The following is a 20,709-nucleotide window of genomic DNA, read 5'->3' as shown; positions in this document are numbered from 1 at the left end:
TGCTCCCAGATGACTGCAAATGCTCCACAAAGAGGCCTTCCCCACCATGCTAACCTGAAATAACCAAAACCTATCACACTCTAGACAAACTTAGTTTTTCATCATAGAGTTTATCATCCAATATTTGTTTAATCTTTGCCTACATGACTACAAACAAGCTCCAGAAGGGCAGAGACTGTCTTGTTTACATTTATAATCCCTAGCACCATCTCCTAGCTCACAGGTACACAATAAGCATTTGTTGATTAAATAAATGATGTCAAAGGTAATACATGATATGCACTATAAAAAAATAAACCAATATATAGACTTTCAAACATTTTATTAAACAAAGTGAATATTAACTGCTTCATAAGGTTCCATTTTACAGCCTTTAGAGGAGATAAGAGTAGCACAGAATGACAGAGGAAGAGGTAAACTTCTTGTCTTCAGTACATAAATCCAGTATATTTGCATACTCTACCTTACATACATTTTGAGATGTAACCTAATGTTTCCAGAAAATAACAGGTTTTAAGCTGTTTCTTTTCTTCTTGTTAAAGACCTGAATCAACCTGCATCCAAACAATTAGCTTAAAAGGAGGAATAATACTTACAGGATAACCTAGGAATACATATTTAACAAGGTCAGCTGCCTGTTCAAATAGCCCCTGAGATAACTTAATCAACACAAAAGGGAAAACTCTAGCAACATTAGAAATTAAGAAGGGGTATCACCCCACCCCTGAAATTCTAAGCTCCCACAAAGGTATTCTAAGGTAAGAACAATGGGAAAGGAGAAGTAATCTGCCCTGACATCAACCATTATTGCTGTGCTCGAGAGCGGGCTTACAAGTCTACTCCACCGAGGCGCACCCCAGAAGATAATGCTCAATCCCCCCCTCCATCAAATTCACTGGGCTAAATACTAACTGCAACTTTCAACAGACTCTGACTATCCTTTAAGAGCAGGATAAGACAGAATAAAATCTCATGCCAGGCTGTGACGGAGCCTGTACTATTTATCAACACAGAATAGCATGTATACAAAAAAAAAAAAATCACCAGTGTTAAAAGAACTGGAAATACAAGATTCATCAAAATGTTCTGAATTCCAAGGATAATGATCTTGACAGAATTCTAAACAAAGGTGTGAGACGTGAAACCATTTCCTTTTCTAAGATATTCACTCTCTTGGGGGGATACAGTGGTAGTCAGGCTTACCAAAGGAATGTCTACAACCAGGCTTAGGGACTTGAGGAGACTCTGCTCAAAAAACAACAAATCAACCAGTAAAAAATGATAATAATAATAAAGATATAGAGGATATTAACAATATTACTCACTTTCCCTCTCCTTCTAGGTTTTCCTTCTCTCTCTTGAAGTCAGGCATGGTCATGTGATTTGTGTTGGCCAATGAAATGTGAGTAGAATTGATATATAAACTTCCAATGGAAGCATTTAACTGTTGGCACTGGGCTCTGTACCTCTTTCCCACTGTCTCTGTAATTATGGAGGCAGGTGTTGATATGGAAGTGCATTGCCAAACCTGTAGGCAGAACACAACTTGCCTAAAAGGCATGAACTTGACATGAATAAGAAATAAATTTTTGCATTTTAAGCACTAACAATTTGAGGATTGTTTTCACTGCAGCATAAACTAACTTGATTATTTTAAAATTCCAATAAAATTAATTAAAATTCGGCAAATCCAGAAAATCAGACAAGGGGAAAGATGTTTCAGAGATAGAAAAACATACAAACATGACAGCATAATGTGAAATGGTTTATAACCATAGAAACAAAAGATTTTAATGGAATATTCCTTCAAAAACCAATAATTTCACCTTAATTTAAAAAATTTTAAGAATAGTAGGCTAGCTCTGGAAGGATGCACAAGAGGCTGGTAATACTGGTTGCGTCCAGGAAAGGAAACTGTATGGTAATAGAAAAAGTGAGGAGAGACTTCCGGTTTTCATTCCGGCACGAAAAGACACTTAGAAGTCACCACTCCGTCTTAAAAAAGTAAAAAGATAAACATATTGAAAAAGCAACAGCTCTTTTAAGATTCATAAGAGGAGTGAGGTCATAGGGCATACCACTACTCCCAAAACTGGAGACAGGCAGGTGCAGAGAATCACAACTTACGGGAACAGAAACCCATGAGAAGAAGCTTCCATGGAACCAGTGCCAGGGTAAGAAAACCTGAACTTTAACTGACAAACTGCTAGAGGCTCAGTGTGGACAACTCTGAGAGTTAAAAACTCCAAGAGGGGGCTTCCCTGGTGGCGTAGTGGTTGAGAGTCCGCCTGCCGATGCAGGGGACACGGATTCGTCCCCCGGTCCGGGAAGATCCCACATGCCTCGGAGTGGCTGGGCCCGTGAGCCATGGCCACTGAGCCTGCGTGTCCCGAGCCTGTGCTCCGCAACGGGAGAGGCCACAACAGTGAGAGGCCCGCGTACCACCAAAAAAAAAAAAAACTCCAAGGGGACCAATAATAGGGGGAAGCCCATACTTGTGAGTTTTATCTCCAATAGCTCCACCTGGTTCTCATAATGAATATCAAAGAAAAATCCCCTCAAGTTTCTGGCAGGGGGAGGGGAAAAATATTTTGAAATACTCCAAAGCATTCTGTTCTTCTTAACAAAGTCTGCCCTCAGGAGAAATTAAGAAACTCTTTAACCAGAGCCTAACTGAGCTAGGAGAAGGGAAATACCCAACCCCAGCTCCCTCTGGCCATCCTGTACCACCTAAGGTAGGGAAGAAAACTGAGAAGCACTTGTGAAATCCACAGTCTGGAGGCATAGGCTGACCCCCCAACACACACCTCACCACCACATTACTGAGAGCCTACTTAAATCAGTCTCTTACACTTGATACTGTAAGTCCATGTCCGACTACCAAGAAAATATTACAAGGCATGCTAAAAGGAAAAAACAAAACAAAAACAGTTTGAAGAGACAGGGCAAGCATCATAACCAAACTCAGATATGGCAGGATGTTGGAGTTACCAGACTGGGAATTCAAAACAACCATGATTAATATGGTATCTAATGGATAAAGTAGAAAGAAAGCATGCAAGAAAAGATGGGCAATGTAAGCAGAGAGAAGGAAATTCTAAGAGTCAAAAAGAAACAGTAGTGATCCAAAACACTGTAACTGAAATAAAGAGAGCCATTGATGGGCTAAAGAAAGAATATCTTGAGCTTGAGGCTATATCAATAGAAACCTGAAAAGAAAGAGAACACTGAAGAGCAAAAAAGAAAAAAGACTGAAAAAAAAAAATAGAATATCCAAGAACTGTGGGACAACAACAAAAGATCTAACATACATGTAATAAGAATAGGAGAAGAAAGAAAGAAACAGAATAATTGAAACAATAATGACTGAGAATTTCCCCAAACTAATATCAGATACCAAAACCACACATCCAGGAAGGTCGGAAAACAACAAGCAGGATAAATGCCAAACAAACAAACAAAAACACATACCCAGGATATCCTGTTCAAAATCAAAGATAAATTAAAAAATCCTGGAAGAGGCCAGAGGAGAAAAAAACTAAATCTTACCTGTAGAGGAACAAAGATAAGAATTACACCCACCTCATGCAAGCAAGAAGAGAGAGGAGTGAAATACTTCAAATGTTTATAGAAACAAACAAACAAATCGAGAATTCTGTACCCTGCAAAGTTATCCTTCCAAAGTGAAAGAGAATAAAGACTTTCTCAAACAAAAGTTGAGAGAATTTGTTGCCAATAGACCTGCCTTGCAAAATATGTTAAAAAAAGTTCTTTAGAGAGAAGGAAAATGATATAGGTCAGAAAATCAAATCTACATAAAGAAAGGAAGAGCATCAAAGAAAGAATAAGAATGTAAAATACAAACTTCTACAATTTTTAGTCTTAATTGATCTAATAGACAACAATTTGTTCAAAATAATAATAGCAACAATGAATTCAATTATGTATGCCTATAAGTGAAATGAAGGACAGCACTGATAGAAGGGAAGGGAGGGAAGAATTAGAATTATTTTACTATAAGGCACTCACTCTACTCATGAAACAGTATAGTATTATTTGAAAGTGGACTTGAATTAGTTGTAAATATATATTGGAAACTACAGGACAATGACTAAAAACAGTTTAAAAAGTAGTATAACTGATATGCTAACAAAGGAGACAAAACAGAATTAGATGAAATACTCAAAACCATAAAAGGCAGAAAAAGACTAGAAGGAAATAAAAAAGAAAAGAAAACATAGAACAAGGGCAACAAACAAAACAAATATGATAGAAATTAATCCAACTGTATCAATAATCACTTTGAACATCACTGGTCTAAATGAATCAATTAAAAGACAGAGATTGTCAAAGTGGATCAAAAACCAAGACCCACCAGAAACCCACTTTAAATAAACAGACACAAAGATTAAAAGTAAATGGATGGAAAAAGATATACCATGCTAACACTAATAAAAGGAAAGACAGAGTAGCCATTCTCATTTCATACAGAGCAGACTTAAAAGGAAAGAAATTTATGAAGGATAAAGAGGGGCATTAGAGGGCTTCCCTGGTGGCGCAGTGGTTGAGAGTCCCCCTGCCAATGCAGGGGACACAGGTTCGTGCCCCGGTCCGGGAAGATCCCACATGCCATGGAGCGGCTGGGCCCGTGAGCCATGGCCGCTGAGCCTGGGCATCCGGAGCCTGTGCTCCGCAACGGGAGAGGCCACAACAGCGAGAGGCCCGTGTACCGAAAAAAAAAAAAGGTGGGGGGGGCATTAGAGAATGATAAAGAGGTCAGTTCTCCAAGAAGACATAACAATCCTCAACATGTATCTACCGAACAAGAGAACAAAGTACGTGAAGCAAAAACTGATAGAAATAAATACAAGGAGAAATAGATGAACCCACTATTATAGTTGGGGACTTCAACACCCCTCTATAAGAAATGGACTGGTATAGCAGTCAGAAAACCAATAAGGACATAGTTGAACTCAACAACACCATCAACCAACTGGTTATATAATTGACCTCTATAGACTACTTCAGCAACAGCAGAATACACATTCTTTTCAAGCTCACATAGAACATTCACCAAACAAATTTAAAAGAACAGAAGTCACAGCATCTACTCTCAGACCACAATGAAATTAAGCTCAAAATCAATGATAGAAAGATAGAAAAATCTCGAAACACATGGATTAAACAACACTTCTAAATAACACAGGGGTCAAAGAAGAAATCTCAAGAAAAAATTTTTAAATATTTTGACTGAATGAAAATGAAAACAAAATTTGTGGGATACAACAAAAAAAAATAAAAATCCTTAGAGGGGAATTTATAGCACTGAATGCATATATTAGAAAAGGAGATCTGAAAATCAATAAACTAAGCCTCCATTTTTAAAAACTAGAAAGAGCAACTAAATGCAAAGTAAAGAGAAGAAAAGCAATAATAATAATTAGGGCAGAAATCAATGAAACGAAAAACATGAAATTAATAGAGAAAAATCAATGAAACCAAAAGTTGGTTCTTTGAAAAAAAATCAGTAAAATCCATAAACCTCTAGCCAGGCTAACTAAGGAAAAAAAGAGAAAAGACACAAATTACTAATATCAGATATAAAAAACAGACATCACTACACATCCCATGAATAGTTAAAAGAATGAAGAAATACTATGAACAACTCTATGTCCACCAATTTGATAACCTAGATGAAATGGACCAATTCTTTGAAAGACACGCAAAGAAAACTTCAAAAACTCACACAAGAAGAAACAGGCAATCTAACTAGGCCTGTATCTATTAAAGAAATTGAATCAGTAACTAATAACATTCCAAAATAGAAAGCACCAGGCCCTTTACAAAAATTAAATTAAAAGGTATCATAAACCTAAATTTAAAATGCAAAACTATAAAACTCTTAATAGATAACATCAGTACAAACATAGATGACCTTGAGTATGGAAATGATGTTTTAGATATAACACCATAAGCACAATCCATGACAGAACTAATAAGGATATTGATAAGCTGGACTTCATTCAAATGAAAAACTTCTGCTCTGCAAAAGACAGTATCAAGAGAATAAGAAGACAAGCTACAGACTGGGAGAAAATATTGATATTTGCAAAACACACGTCTAATAAAGGGTTGTTTAAAAAAAACATACAAAGAACTCTTAAAACTCAACAAAAAGAAAAGAACCGGATTTAAAAATGGACCAACTCCCGGGCTTCCCTGGTGGCACAGTGGTTAAGAATCCTCCTGCCAATGCAGGGGACACAGGTCCTAGCCCTGGCCCCGGAAGATCCCACATGCCGTAGAGCAACTAAGCCCATGCGCCACAACTACTGAGCCTGCGCTCTAGAGCCCACAAGCTACAACTACTGAAGCCCACGTGCCTAGAGCCTGTGCTCCACAACAAAAGAAGCCACTGCAATGAGAAGCCTGCGCACCACAACGAAGAGTAGCCCCCGCTCACTGCAACTAAAGAAAAGCCCGCATGCAGCAATGAAGACCCAACGCAGCCAAAAATAAATTAAATAAATTTTAAAACTTAAAAAATAAATAAAATAAAAATTATCCAACTCCCAACAGTGCACCCTAAGGGGACTCAGGATGGGAAAGAACAGGACACTGGCCCTAGACAGCTAAGGTGCATATCAAAGGAATGATTTCAATGAGCCCAGACTCTAGCATCTTCCCATACAGAGAAAAGTGCTAAGTCACAGGTATAGAAAGCGAACTTATGGTTACCAGGGGGGAAAGTGGGGATGTGTCGGGGGGAGGGGGGATAGATTGGGAGATTGGGATTGACATCTACACACTACCACATATAAAACAGATAACTAATAAGGACCCACTGCATAGCACAGGGAACTCTTCTCAATGCTCTGTAATGACCTATATGGAAAAAGAATCTAAAAAAGAGTGGATATATGTATATGTATAACTGACACATTTTGCTGTACAGCAGAAACTAATGCAACATTGTAAATCAACTGTACTCTAATAAAAGTTTTTAAAAAATTTTTTTAAAAATGGGCCAAAGACCTTAACAGACATCTCACCAGAAAAGATATTCAGATAGCAAATAAGCATAGAAAAGATGTTCCACAGCATATATCATCAGGGAAATGCAAATTTAAACAACAGTGAGATACCACTGCACACCTATTAGAATGGCCAAGTCCAGAACAATGACGATACCAACTGCTGGAGAGGATGCAGAGGAACAAGAACTCTGATACACTGCTGGTAAAAATGCAAAGCGACACAGTCACTTTGGAAAACAGTTAGCAGTTTCTTACAAAACTAAACATACTTTTTACCTTACGACTCAGCAGCTGGTGCTTTTTGGTATTCACCCAAGTTGAAACCATGTCCATGCAAAAACCTGCACATGGATGTTTACAGCAGCTTTATTCATAATTGCCAACCAAGATGTCCTCCAGTAGGTGAATGGATAAACTGTGGTACATCCAAACAGTGGAATATTATTCAGCACTAAAAAGAAATGAACTATCAAGCCATGAGAGGACATGAAGAAATGTTAAATGCATAATGCTAAAGTGAAGGAAGCCAATCTGAAAAAGCTACATATTGTACATACTGACATTCTGGAAAAGACAAAACTATGGTGACAGTAAAAAAAAAAAAAAAAAAAAAATCAGTGGTTGCCGGGGAGGGGTGGGAGGATGATTAGGCAGAGCACAGAGGATTTTTAGGGCAGGGAAAATACTCTGTGTGATACTATAATGGTGGATATATGTCATTACACATGTGTCCAAACCCTACAATGTACAATTCCAAAAGTGAGCCATAATGTAAACTATGGACTTTAGGTGATTATGATGTGTCAGTGTAGACTCATCAGTGGTAACAAATACACCACCCTGATGGGGGATGTTGTTAGTATGAGAAGCTATGCATGAATGGGAGAAGGGCTCTATGGGAAATCTCTGTACTTTCCTCTCAATTTGGCTGTGAACCTAAAACTGCTCTCTGAAAAAAAGTCTTTATAAAAAATAAAGTCTACAGGGACTTCCCTGGTGGTGCAGTGGTTAAGAATCCGCCTGCCGATACAGGGGACACGGGTTTGAGCCCTGGTCCGGGAAGATCCCACGTGCAGTGGAGCAACTAAGCCCATGCGCCACAACTACTGAGCCTGCGCTCTAGAGCCCACGAGCCACAACTACTGAAGCCCGCGAACCTAAAGCCTGTGCTCCACAATAAGAGAAGCCACCGCAATGAGAAGCCCGCGCACCGCAACGAAGAGTAGCCCCCGCTCACCACAACTAGAAAAAGCCTGTGCGCAGCAACAAAGACCCAATGCAGCCATAAATAAATTTATAAAAAGTAAAAAAATAAAGTCTATTAAGAAGGCTTTTTTTTTAATAAAAAAAAGAAAACTTTGTCTTATGTGATCTGACTCTAATTCCAATTATTTCTACAAATCTTAAAAATTACGTTTTCTGCTTTGGTTGACATTAAAACAAAAATAGTTTGAAAATTTTAAAATGACATATGTATTGCTATATCAAAGACAATGCCACAATTTTGACTTACTATAAACCAGTCTTCCCATTAAAATTAACTTCTGAAAATAAAAAGCTCAATTTTTTAAGCAAATATTTGGATTTTATTCTTGGGTGTGGCATATAATTTTACACAAAAACAAAAACTCAACTTTATAGAAATCTTTGCAGAGACTGGTTTTATATGGCCTGTGATGGAAATCAATTTACAATACAATAAGTTGTATAAAATTTTTGAAGCGTGTGTTTATAGGCATTTTTCATGTAAGAGGTCCATAGCTTTCATTAGATTCTCAAAGGGGGCCATCATTCAGACAAGATTGAGAATGGCAAGTTTTTAGGTATCAGTTAAACCAAGACATTCACCCACTAATTAACACTGAGGCTTCTACTATGATTAATCATGAAACCCTCTCTGACCTCCATCCTGTATCTGTTCCCCCTTCCAAGAACATAAAAGGAAAATAATTTATTGTCACCCAAGTATTTAGGGAAATACTAGGGAACACCGTAAGAGTTCATTAGTATATGAAAGAGGACGATCGGAAGTCAATTAAATCACCCCAATAATCATTTTTTTAAAGGATACATTCACATATGGTTAATGGGATCCTGCAAAATAACTGGGCTACACGCATCAAGACATTAAAATGGCCATAACCTCTACGTTAATAAAGGAGAATTTACCAAAAAGATATAATCTAAAATCAGGCTTAAAAAAATATATGCAGAAAGATGCTTAACTGCATACAGTTAAGAACACAGGCTCCAGAGCCAGCTTGCAAGGACTCACTTATGAGCTAAGCAGCATGAAGCAAGTCTCTTAACCTGTTTCCACGCTTATTTTTAAAAGGGATAATAAAAGTACCATTTCAAGACGGTTTCATGAAGAGTAAATGAATATATGTCAAATGCTACCGTACAATAAGCCCTCTGTAATTGTGTGCGCACTTAAACCTACTAAGCTTCAACCATGTGTCAGGCACTGTCCTAGGCAGTTGAGATACATCAATGAACAAAAGAGAAGAATCCTGCCCTTCTTAGAGCTTACATGCTAACAAGGGAAGACAATAGACAACAGAAATAATAAGTAAATTATGAGGCATAAAAAGATGAGAGAAGCTATGGGGGGAAGAAAGGAAAAAGAAAAAGTAGAGAAGAATCACAGACTGGCAAGTGCCAGAGGTGGCAGGCGTTGCAATTTTTAAATAGTCAGAGTACATCTCATTAAAAAGGTGACATTTAAACAAAGATCTGAAAACTCCGCCAGGTAGCTATCAGGAGTAAGCACATTCCGGCCACGGGAAGAGCAATCACAAAGGCCCTAAGGCGGGAACATGGCTGGTACATTAGAGCAAGAACAAGGATGATTAGAGCAGATGAGTAAGGGAAAGAGTAATAGGAAAAAAGGATTAGAGAGGTAACGAGGGACCAACTCAGGTAAGGCCTGTAGGCAGCTGTGCTCTGGGGAGCCACTGCACGGTTTGCAGAAGAGTAACGTGACTGTCATACATTTAGAAGGATTGCTCTGGCTACTGTGCTGAGAACAGAGTACAGTGGAGAAGCACTGATGCCACTACGAGGCTATTTGTGACTGAAGTGTTAGCAAAACCCTTGTCTTTGAGCCTGAGAAATTGCTCTTGGATTCTGTTCATCTTCTAGCTCTGTTCCCCTGGAAACCATACAGGCAGAATGTCAGCTGTGTTACCAGGCAACGTTGCTTATGGTAAAAATGACTATTGGTAAGTTGCTTCAGACCGAGAGAAACAATAAATACCTGGTGAGTGGCTGTAACTGTGGGCTTTCCTTACTATGGTGACTTCTATAATTCGGCACATACCTTGTAGGGATCCTGGAAGCTATGCTCATGGGTAGTTACACAAGATAATGGCTCTTGTGGAACATGGGGCTCCTAAGCAAAGTTAGTTACATATCCATCATGTGAGCCTCATCACTCGTACTTAAGCTTCACTTGGAAGAGGGGAGAGGCACAGAGAATGGTTCCGGCTGTTCTCTTTGTAGACAGCTACAAGGACTCCTACCAAAGAGAGTATCTGATTCTTCTCCGCTGGTAAGCTGTGTTTCCTGTCCCATATCCTCTTAAGCAAATCTGATGTCAAATGTGGCCTATGGCAATCCAAACATCTGTCTTGTTGAACCCTAAGAAAATTCCCTGGGTAGCCACTGCTCTGTTGTGGTAATCCAGGCAAGAAATGTCAGTGACTTGGACCAGGATGGTAGTGGTGTCAATAGGAAACAGTAGTAAGATTGCAAATATAATTTGAAGGGGGAGCTTTTAGGATCTTCTAATGAATAGGATGTGGGATGTCCATATTCTATGTGCATACAATAAAGTTAGGGATAATGGCAAGATTTTTTGGCCTGAGAAACTGGAAAGATGGAGCAAAAAAACTGGGGTTGGGGAGCACTGGAGATCAGGAATTCAATTTTAAACAATTTTTGAGTTGAGGGTCATTCATCATCTTGCTTTCTTCTCAATGACCCAAAATGGCTGCAGCAGCTCCATGTATCATAAGCCCACGTGACCACATCCAAAAGGGGTGTGCCTTCATAAATTGAAGGAAACCAGACTCCCAGAGGACTTCCTTTATATGTCACCATGCCTGAACCAATCACTGGCAAGGAGGATGAAACTAACACTATTGACTTCAGGCTGCTTTACAAACTGCCCCCTTTGGATTGGGGAGGAGCCCGTGAAGCAGGTGAACCCTAAATACCTGAACAAAACTAGTCTTAAGAAAGAGAAAAATGACTAACAGGTGCAGTGTCTGTCAAAGGTATTGTCAAGGGCTTTGAATGAACCATCCACACTGATGTTAACATCACCCAGAATAAAAGAAGGTCAGTAATAAAGTACAGGTATAAAATAAAACAGGGAGCCAGGTAATGAATAATGAATGAATAAAAAACAAGTGACCTACCCTCTGTTCCATGAAAGAGACACCTGGACAAATCCTGTGACATTTCATAGGCAAAAATTATTCTAAATGATTTGAGGAAAAAAACAATTAAGAATCTGACTAAAATCAAACTCTCAATTGTAGAAGACAGAGCAATGTCTCGAAAACTTCCAGAATTAAGTAATTTTGACCTAGATTTTTACATCCAAATGATCAATCAAGCAAAAAGGCAGAATAAAGACAGTTTCAGACATGTAAGAACATTACTTGAGGGCGTTCTTTAGCAAGCAAGAATGAAAACCAGTAAAGTGGATGTGAGAACACAGGAAACAGCGGAAATGATCCAAGAGTGAAATGAAAAAGAAATCCCAGAATGGCAGGTGTACAGCAGGACTAAACTATAATTCATCCTGTTAATACAGAAAATTAGTGAACTCCATGAAAGGAAGAAAGGAATGGATTCTGTTCCAAAGACAGAATAACTAAGAAGCTGGTTTCACGACAGGAATGCATGTGTTTCTTTTCTTAACAGAAAAAAAAAAAAAAAAAAAAAAAGATATGCAACAGAAAGCTCCAGCAGAATGCTGTCTACCTACAGCTTTTCCTTCCTTATTCCTTGCTAAAGGAATCTAATCTTTTTTTTTCTTTTCTTCTTCTTTTTTCTAAGGTAACAGGGGAGAAGCACAGGATTAGGGAAGGCAGACTCTTGCCCAGACCCATGGGATAAATCACTACAGGTCTAAACAAGCCCTGGAAATCCCATTCTCCTTTGCCAGCAGCTGGCCTGAGCAACAGAGGTGAACGAGCAACTCAGTTTAAGCCAATGAGACTTACAGGAAAGTCATCTGGGGAACTTCTTGAAAGACTTTCCTCCAAGATAAAAAGAGAGATCTGATGGTGGGAAGGAAGATTTGCCATAAAGAGCATTACTGGGCAACTGCTGAGTTTGAACATGGACTGTATATTAGATAATAGTACTGTGTTGTGGTAGACATGGAAATCTACCACTCACATTCAAAAGACTCACTACCAGGAGTGAGGAGTGTGGTTAAGCTGTTAGTTTCATCAGAGTTAGCTTCAGCCTTCAAGAGAGGGTCTCGATAGTCTCTGGACAGCTCCCAGCCCATAAATGAAAAACGCAAGTCACAGGCCAAGCAATTTCTACCCAACATGGAACTCCCCTAATGGACAGTCTTAATTCCAGAGGCACTCCTTGTGCTGGCACACGGGGTGTCATCACAGTCTGACAGCTCCACCTGCCCAATCCTGCTTCCTTCTTTCACTTTTGTAAATACAATCCTAATTCTGGCTCAGCATCTGCTCCCCAGAGATCTCAACCTGTGACAATTACATTTCCTGAATTTAATCATTGTTCCATGATCACACCTTTCCTTATGTGATATGTGATGAAGTATTTAAGGGTAAAGAATCATGATCTCTGCAACTTTCTCTCAAAAGATTCACCAAAATAAGGATAACTGGATCTAGATTTATAGAAGCAAAAGATAAAGGAAAAAGCAAATATAGCAAAATGTTTGTAACTGATGAATCCAGGTGAAAGTTAGACAGTTCATATTACTATTCTCACAACTTTTTTATGTTTTAAAATTTTTCAAAAATATATTTTAAAAGGGGGAAGATCCAAAAAAAAAAAAAAGAAGCACTCATCCTATCCCCTTCCTCCTGCCTTTTAGTAAGTGAAAAAAAGATGCTTGGAGTTACAGCAGCCACTGGCAATAAGAGAAAGGTCAGAACCACCAGATATGTCACCTGTGGGTGGATATTCTGTAAAATGCTGCCAAAAACAACCAAAATGATACATCAGGAAAAACAAAAAAGCTATTCAAGGAAGTAATGGTTCAAGTGTGAAAACATATACATATGACATGATTTTGAGCAATTGACAGATTATAGGGAAAGAGAATCCATTCGTCTTTGATACTAGGAACATCATCCTTCTATTGGCATGGGATCATGACACTGGTGTGGAGAGAAGGAAATGTAACCATAAACTCACTACTCCATTCTGCAATTAGTATTTGCATGGTAATTAAAAGATGTATGACCGATACAAAAACAAAGCACCAAAGATTTCATTAAGGTTACAGAACAGAATGTAAATGTTTACAACCTTGTAAGGATAAAAGGTACAGCTGATAGAAGTTGAGAGATAGAATGGGGGAGGGCAAAAGGCAAAAGGAAAAGCAGTGAAAGAGTAGGATTTCAATTTTTAATTCCCATAAGACTAGAAATCGCTAAACATATTCCACTTGACTCATTTTTTAACAGTTTTTATTGATAATTCACTTAGCATAAAATTCAATTTACTCATCATTTTTAATTAGGATATTTGCCTTTTTATTATTGAGTTGTTAAGAGTTCTTTATACATCCTAGATACAAGACTTGCAAATATTTTCTCCCATTTTGTGGGTTGTCTTTTCACTTTCTTGATGGTATCCTTTGAGGCACAAATGTTTTTAATTTTGATGAAGTCCAATTTACCTATCTTTTGTTGCTTGTGCTTTTAGTGTCATATCCAAGAAGGCTTTGCCTAACCCAGGTCACTAAGATTTATTCATATTTTCTTTGAAGAATGTTATAATTTTAGCTGTTATTTAGATCTGTGATCCACTTTTAGTTAATTTTTGTGCATGGTGTTAGGAAAGGGTTCAAATTCATTTTGCACGGGGATCTCCAGATGCCTCAACACTGCTGAAAAAGCTGTTCTTTCCCTATTGAATTATCTCGGTACCTTTCTCAAATTTTTTTAAAAAATTCATTGATTGGGCTTCCCTGGTGGCACAGTGGTTGGGAGTCCGCCTGCCGATGCAGGGGACGCGGGTTCGTGCCCCAGTCGGGAGGATCCTGCGTGCCGCGGAGCGGCTGGGCACGTGAGCCGAGCCTGCGCATCCGGAGCCTTGTGCTCCGCAGCGGGGGAGGCCACAGTAGTGAGAGGCCCGCGTACCGCCAAAAAAAAAAAAAAAATTGATTGATCATAGGGTTTATTTCTGGACTCTCAATACTATCCAACTGATTTATATGTACTGACACTTTTTTTAAATTAAGCTAAAATCCACATGATATAAAATTAACCTTTTTAAGTGTACAAATCAATGGCATTTAGTATATTCACAATGTTTTGCAATCAACACCTCTACCTAGTTCCAAAACATTTTCATCTTCCCCAAAGGAAACCCATACCCATCAAGCAGTCACTGCCCATTCCCCATGCCCCTGGCAGCCACCGAACTGATGTATGTCTCTACGGATTTACCTGTCCTAGATATTTCATATCAGTGGACTCATACAATATGTGATCATTTGTGTCCAGCTTCATTCACTAATCATAACGTTTGAGGTTCATGCACTTTGAAGCATTTATCAATACTTCATTTTTATGGTTGAATAATATTCCATTGTACACATATACCACATTTTGGTTATCCATTCATCAGTTGATTACATTTGGGTTGTTTCTACCTTTTAGCTAAAGTAAACTGCTATGTAAGCACCGCCATGAACATTCATTACAAATATCTCTTTGAATACCTGTTTTCAATTATTTTGGGTAAGTACGCAGGAACAGAACATGTGGGTCATATCATAGTTTTCGGTTTAACTGGTTGTGGTCAAACTGTTTTCCACAGTAGCTGTACCATCATAAACTCCTACCAACAATGTACAAGCGTTCCGATTTCTCCACATCCTTGCCAACACTTGTTATTCTCTGTTTTCTAACTCGTCAAACGCCACATCCAGAACTCAACACAGTACTCCAGGTATAATCTGGACAGTACAGAATAAAGTAAGACTGATACCCTTCCTCTTCTGAACCTCCTCCCCCAGTAGTCCAGATGACGATTCTATGAAGCCTTTCTTATAGTTGCAGTACATTTTATATCTATATTGAGTTTATCAGAGTAATTAAAATACCTAAGTTGTTTGTACTCAACCACATTTCCCTCACCCCTATAATTACGCAGCTGTTTTCTGAACTCATATACAGGACTTCACATCAAGCTCCATTAAGTTATCACGTTAGCCTTAGCCCACCATTTCAGTCAGAAATATTATTTTCAAAAGTCAACCCTAAAAAATTCATTTCATCCAAAAATTTGATAAGCATGGTATCAATGTTTTCATTCACATCATTACAAAAATATGGACAGTGATTTTCAGCATGTCACTAGTAATTTTTTCTAGCTGTCATCAATTCATTATTAATTTTTAGAGGTGCTACTCAACCAGTCACATTTCTACCTAATTTTATGGCCATCCAGCCCACAGCCTCCCCCTGTCAACAGAGAGAAATCTTATGTTTGGCTGAAATCCAGTTATACTGTACCTTCTCCATTCTCTTGACCCACAGTCCAATAATCCTATCTAAAGAGTAAGGTTAGTCTAACATAATTATCTTTAGCAAGCCCATGTAATACCTTTCCTTCAAAAATGTAATCATGGTCAATGTTTTTAGCACTTATAACACGATGAACTCAGATTAGATCATACTAGGTTTCCAATCATATTTTGAGATTTAAACATTAAAATACAATGAAAAAACAATATGTATCACTCAGGCAACACAGGGAATACAGATTATCTCAGGTGTTATACTTCACATTATCAAGACAAATGTCATCAATTTACTGTAGTTTGCATTTACACGTTTTTAAAATTTTACAAGAGTCTCTCCTCCACCATAAAACGTTCAATAGGAAAAATATATTTCTCCCATGTGTTCACAAAAAATAAAATAATAAAAATAATAATTAAACTAGTAAACCTTAAGTTTTGTGTTTCTAATAACATAGATTATTTTGTTGGAACCAATTTCCCCAATACCTTTAAGAGCATATTCCTAGCTCAAAAATCTCTTTTACAAAGCCTTCAGAGATTGTTCCAGTCTAAAACAGCTGCTCTCTCCTTTGCTCTTTCATGATACCTACTACTATCCCTACCACTCACTTTGGCACTCAGTCATCTGATGCTTGGTAGTTATTGTTGTTAACTGTTTGATTATTATCTACAATAGGGTCTTGCCACATTCTTTTCTAACTTCATCATGACCAGCATAGAAAAGGTAAGCACTCGAATCCTTTTATTAATTTATATTGCATATACTATAAACCTATAAAGAATTAAAGTGAAATTGATAAATCTGAAGACAGTTTAGGATCTCCTGGTTCTTCTCTTTCTGAAAAGGGAAAACCAGGTACAGAGAAAGAGCTGTTGAAATAGACGAGGGTAAAATTCGCAGGCTGTTAAGAATGTTTACTCCTAAAATGTATTAAGCACTGTATCAGTTTGCTATTGTTGCAATTACAAATTACCATAAATTTAGTGGTAACGAATATATGTCTTACAGTTCCGGAAGTCAGAAGTCCAAAACAGGTCTCACGGGGATAAAATCAAAGTGTCAGTAGAGCTGCATTCCTGTCTGGAAACTCTAAGGAGAATCCATTTTCTTGCCTTTACTGGTTTATAGAAGCTGCCCACATTCCTTGGCTCACGGCCGCCTTCCATCTTCAGTGCCAGCAACGCCCGGTCAATTCCTTCCCATGATGCCATCTCTCTAGTTCTGACTCTTCTGCCTCCTGCTTCTTCTTTTAAAGGCCCTTGTGATTACATTAGGCCCACCTGTTTCTAAAGCCCTCATAACTCTATTTGTGTGTGTCTGGGGGGCGGGGAGAGAGTAAAGGGAAATGTACAAAAAGTAAGGCTTTTCTTGCCCCTACATCAACTAAAACCATCTCTCCTTTCATCACTTTATATTTGGGATCCCTGTGCATGATTTTGTTTAAACAAAAGGTTTTTAAATCTCTACAAACCATGCTACATTCCACTTAGGCTTTGGCATATGAAGAGAGGTCATTAGTTAAGAAACAAAGCTAAAACTATGTGAAAATGTGACATATCGGATGTGAAAATCCAACACATTTATGTGTCTCTAAGTCATCTCTTACCTATTTTAAATGAATTACAGAGTTTAAGCTTGTAGATTCCTTCCCCATTTGTACAATTTTAGGCTCTAGAGTTGAACATATAAATTATTTTTATAACTATTTCAAGCATTCAAATAAATCCCCCAAGATGTAATATACTGGATTGCAGATATCAACAGTTTACTATGTCTTGACATGTACAACACATTGTTTTTCAGGAAAACATCAGCCATATGGGAACATATCTTCTTAAAAAAAAAAAAAACTATTCCGGTGATATAATTGACTTCCAGGTGTCTCTTCTCATCTAATAATGACCTCTTATGATGTTCCTTGGCCCCTCCCTAAACACTTGGGTAACAATAATTTTCTTTTTATGTCCTGAAAAAAGTCTACAGATACAGGATGGAGATCAGGGAAGGGATCTGTGACTGACGGCAGAAACCTTGGTATTAAATGTTTGGCAAATGTCTTGATTGAACTTATACCTTTAGAGCAGCTGTTTTTAATCTTTCCTGGGTCATGGCCTCTGTTTTGAGAATCTGATGAACCTACAGACTTCTCACTAGAAAAACGCACTTGAACACATACTCAAAAATTTTAATATAACTTATTTTATTGTATTTTAAATTGACTGCCATTACAGACCATAATAAAACCAGTCTTTGCAAAGATATCTGTATGTCTTAATTTTTGGTTTTATGCCAAAATTTGTTACACCCAGGAATAAAATTCAAAGTATGCAATAAAACAAACCAAACTTTAATTATTTTCAACAAATAGAAACCAAAGTACTGCTGGCTGCTGGCTGGAGTGCCTCTGATACCAAAGCACAGTTCTAGGAGAAAATCCACTTCTTTCACAGAATTCTCCAGGGAGAGCTGGGGAAAGCACAGGTGTAAGAGAGAAAGCTCAGGTCCAGACAGTAAGAGAATAATGTTGACTGAATTTAATGAGTGTTCCCCAAAACAGTAACATTTTATACTTGTATATATTTATTTAAAAAAAGGAAAAATATGGTTTCAAAAATTGTGAGACATTAAGAATAAAATTTAAATATTTGGGAAAAATATCATACCAGACCTGCTATGCTCCTACTACTTAGTCATGCAAAACGTACTAAGTTCAAAGTAGAGTAAATGCAAGCCTCAAAAGAAGGGTTCTCAAGCCAATAAGGTAAAAAGAAAATACTAGAAGATAGTACATATGAGTTATCTTAAATTTGAAATTTGAGGTTTACTAACATTCAATGTGTCAGACTGACACCAGCACCTGCTCTTGGTCCTGCATCAGGCTGCTTCCATTTTATGGCATTTACATGAACTATGCTGGACACCACAGATTGGCGCACTTGACCTCCCGCCTACCGATAAGCAATTAGAAAGGAGCCTTTTTAGTTATCTGGGGGGCAAGCACAGCTGTGGAAATATGAGATTTCTCTACAGCATAATTCCAGAGTCCATCCCCCAGCTTCTTGGGTGACGAGAAGTGGGGCGGCAGGAACACCAGCAGCAGAGGTGTCTTGATCTGACTTCCTAATCCAAGGTTGCAAGTTGGGGTCTGTCCTGCAGTTTTCAGAGTATCTAGAGGCAAATGCAGCAGTGGCAGAGGTGGCACGAGGTCTGGATTCCAGCACCACTCCCAAGGTGGCCTCTGAGCTGCCCTGGTGAGTTACCTCTGGATTGACCCCCTAAAACCTGCTGTTAGGCCCTTCTGACAATTCTGTAAGCACCTAATACCTTGTATGAAATCTCTTCTAGCTTAAGATACTCAAGGGTTTCTGTTTGTGACGCTGACTACACCCACAGTACTGCAGTAGATAAAAGTCTCCTAAGGGAGAGGTAGCAGTTTCACACCCTGGAGGGGTTGTTTGTGATGTCCTCACCTGTTCACTTTCAGCAGATCACAACATGCTGCAGCCCGCATGGGCCCAAGTAAGTAGATCTGCAGATCTCAGGAGAATTACGATATCACTCATGGATGGATTTTTAAGATTTTTGCAAAGAAAGTCAGATTAAACATAATACTAATAAGCAAAATACAAGCAAGCAACAAGAAAATGGGAGAGCTGACAACTGCCTGTTACCAATACCAGTGCTTTACCAAAAGCTGTAAGGTAAAAATGTGATTATCTTGTAAAACATAATCTGTAAAATTTTTTAGAAGAAAACACAGGGGAAAAAAGTCTTTGAGACCTAGGACTAGGTGAACAGTCCATAGACATGACACCAAAAGAACAATCATAAAAGAAAAAACAATGATTAAATGCACTACATGAAAATTTAAAACTTTCTTGCCTCTGTAAAAAATTCCTGTTAAGAGGATGAAAAGACAAGCTGTAGATGGGAAGAAAATTTGTGCCAATCACATATCTAACAAAAGACTTACATCTAGAATATATAAAGAACTCTCAAAACGCAACAATGAAAACCCAATTTGCTCATTAGGGAAACAATTTGCCCACTAGGGAAAGGCAAATTGAAACTACAATGAGCTATCACTACACAACTATTAAAATGACTAAAATTTTTTAAAAACAGTGAACAAAACCAAATTCTGCCAAGCATGTAGAGAAGCTGGCTCTTTCATACATTGCTGTTGGGAATATATAGCCAGTCTGGAAGATAATCTGGCCATTTCTTGTAAAACTAAACATACACTTACAATAGAACCCAGCAATTACACTCTTGGGCACTTATACCAGAGAAATGAAAACTTATGTTCACACAAAAACCTATATACAAATGTGCATAGTAGCTTTATTTGTAACAGCCAAAAGCTGGAAACAACTCCTATGCTCTTCAACAGGTGACGAGTTAGCATACTGTGTACTGTTGTACATCCATACACTGAACCCTACTCAGCACTAAAAAGAAATGAACTACTGATACATACAACAGCTCGGATGGTTCTCTAGGGCATTGGGTTGGGTGAACAAAGTCCATCTCAAAAGGTTACATACAGTATGATTCCATTTATGTAACATTCTCAAAATGACACAATTATAGAGATGGGGAACAAATTACAGGTTGCCAGTAAATAGGGGTGCGGAGGGTGGGGAGGGTGGGGAAGGAGGAGACCTTGAGCTGCGTGAGGGAGTTCTTGGCAGTGATGGAACAGTACTGTATCTTGATTGTGGTGGTGGTTAAATGAATCCAGACATGAAATGTTATCAAATTGCATAGAACTATACACACACATACACATGAATGAATGCATTAAAAAGCATGAAATCTGAATATGGCTACTTAACTGTACTGTACCAATGTTAGTTCCCTGGTTTAATGTTGTTATAAATATGTTGTGTTATATAAGATATTACAAC

General features: G+C 38.1%; 1 protein-coding gene across 7 annotated transcripts in view; it reads right to left on the bottom strand.

Moving 5' to 3' along the window:
• The window catches only part of FRYL (FRY like transcription coactivator), a 244,255-nt gene that overhangs the window by 215,213 nt on the left and 8,333 nt on the right, over nt 1-20,709 (bottom strand). The window contains exons 1-2 of one of the 7 annotated variants that reach the window (XM_060012584.1): nt 7,314-7,404; nt 1,326-1,482 (exon numbers count right to left, since the gene is read on the bottom strand). The exons of the other annotated variants lie outside the window; for them this stretch is intronic. The gene's annotated coding sequence lies outside the window, so the exon portion shown is untranslated. Of the gene's footprint in view, nt 1-1,325; nt 1,483-7,313; nt 7,405-20,709 lie in introns of those variants that run through there. 7 annotated transcript variants of the gene reach the window in all.

Source organism: Delphinus delphis, chromosome 5 (assembly GCF_949987515.2).
Source record: "Delphinus delphis chromosome 5, mDelDel1.2, whole genome shotgun sequence".
In the NCBI taxonomy this organism is placed as follows: Eukaryota; Metazoa; Chordata; class Mammalia; order Artiodactyla; family Delphinidae; genus Delphinus; species Delphinus delphis.
The sequence above is the reverse complement of the archived record's forward strand: the minus strand, read 5'-3'. Positions and strand labels throughout refer to the sequence as shown.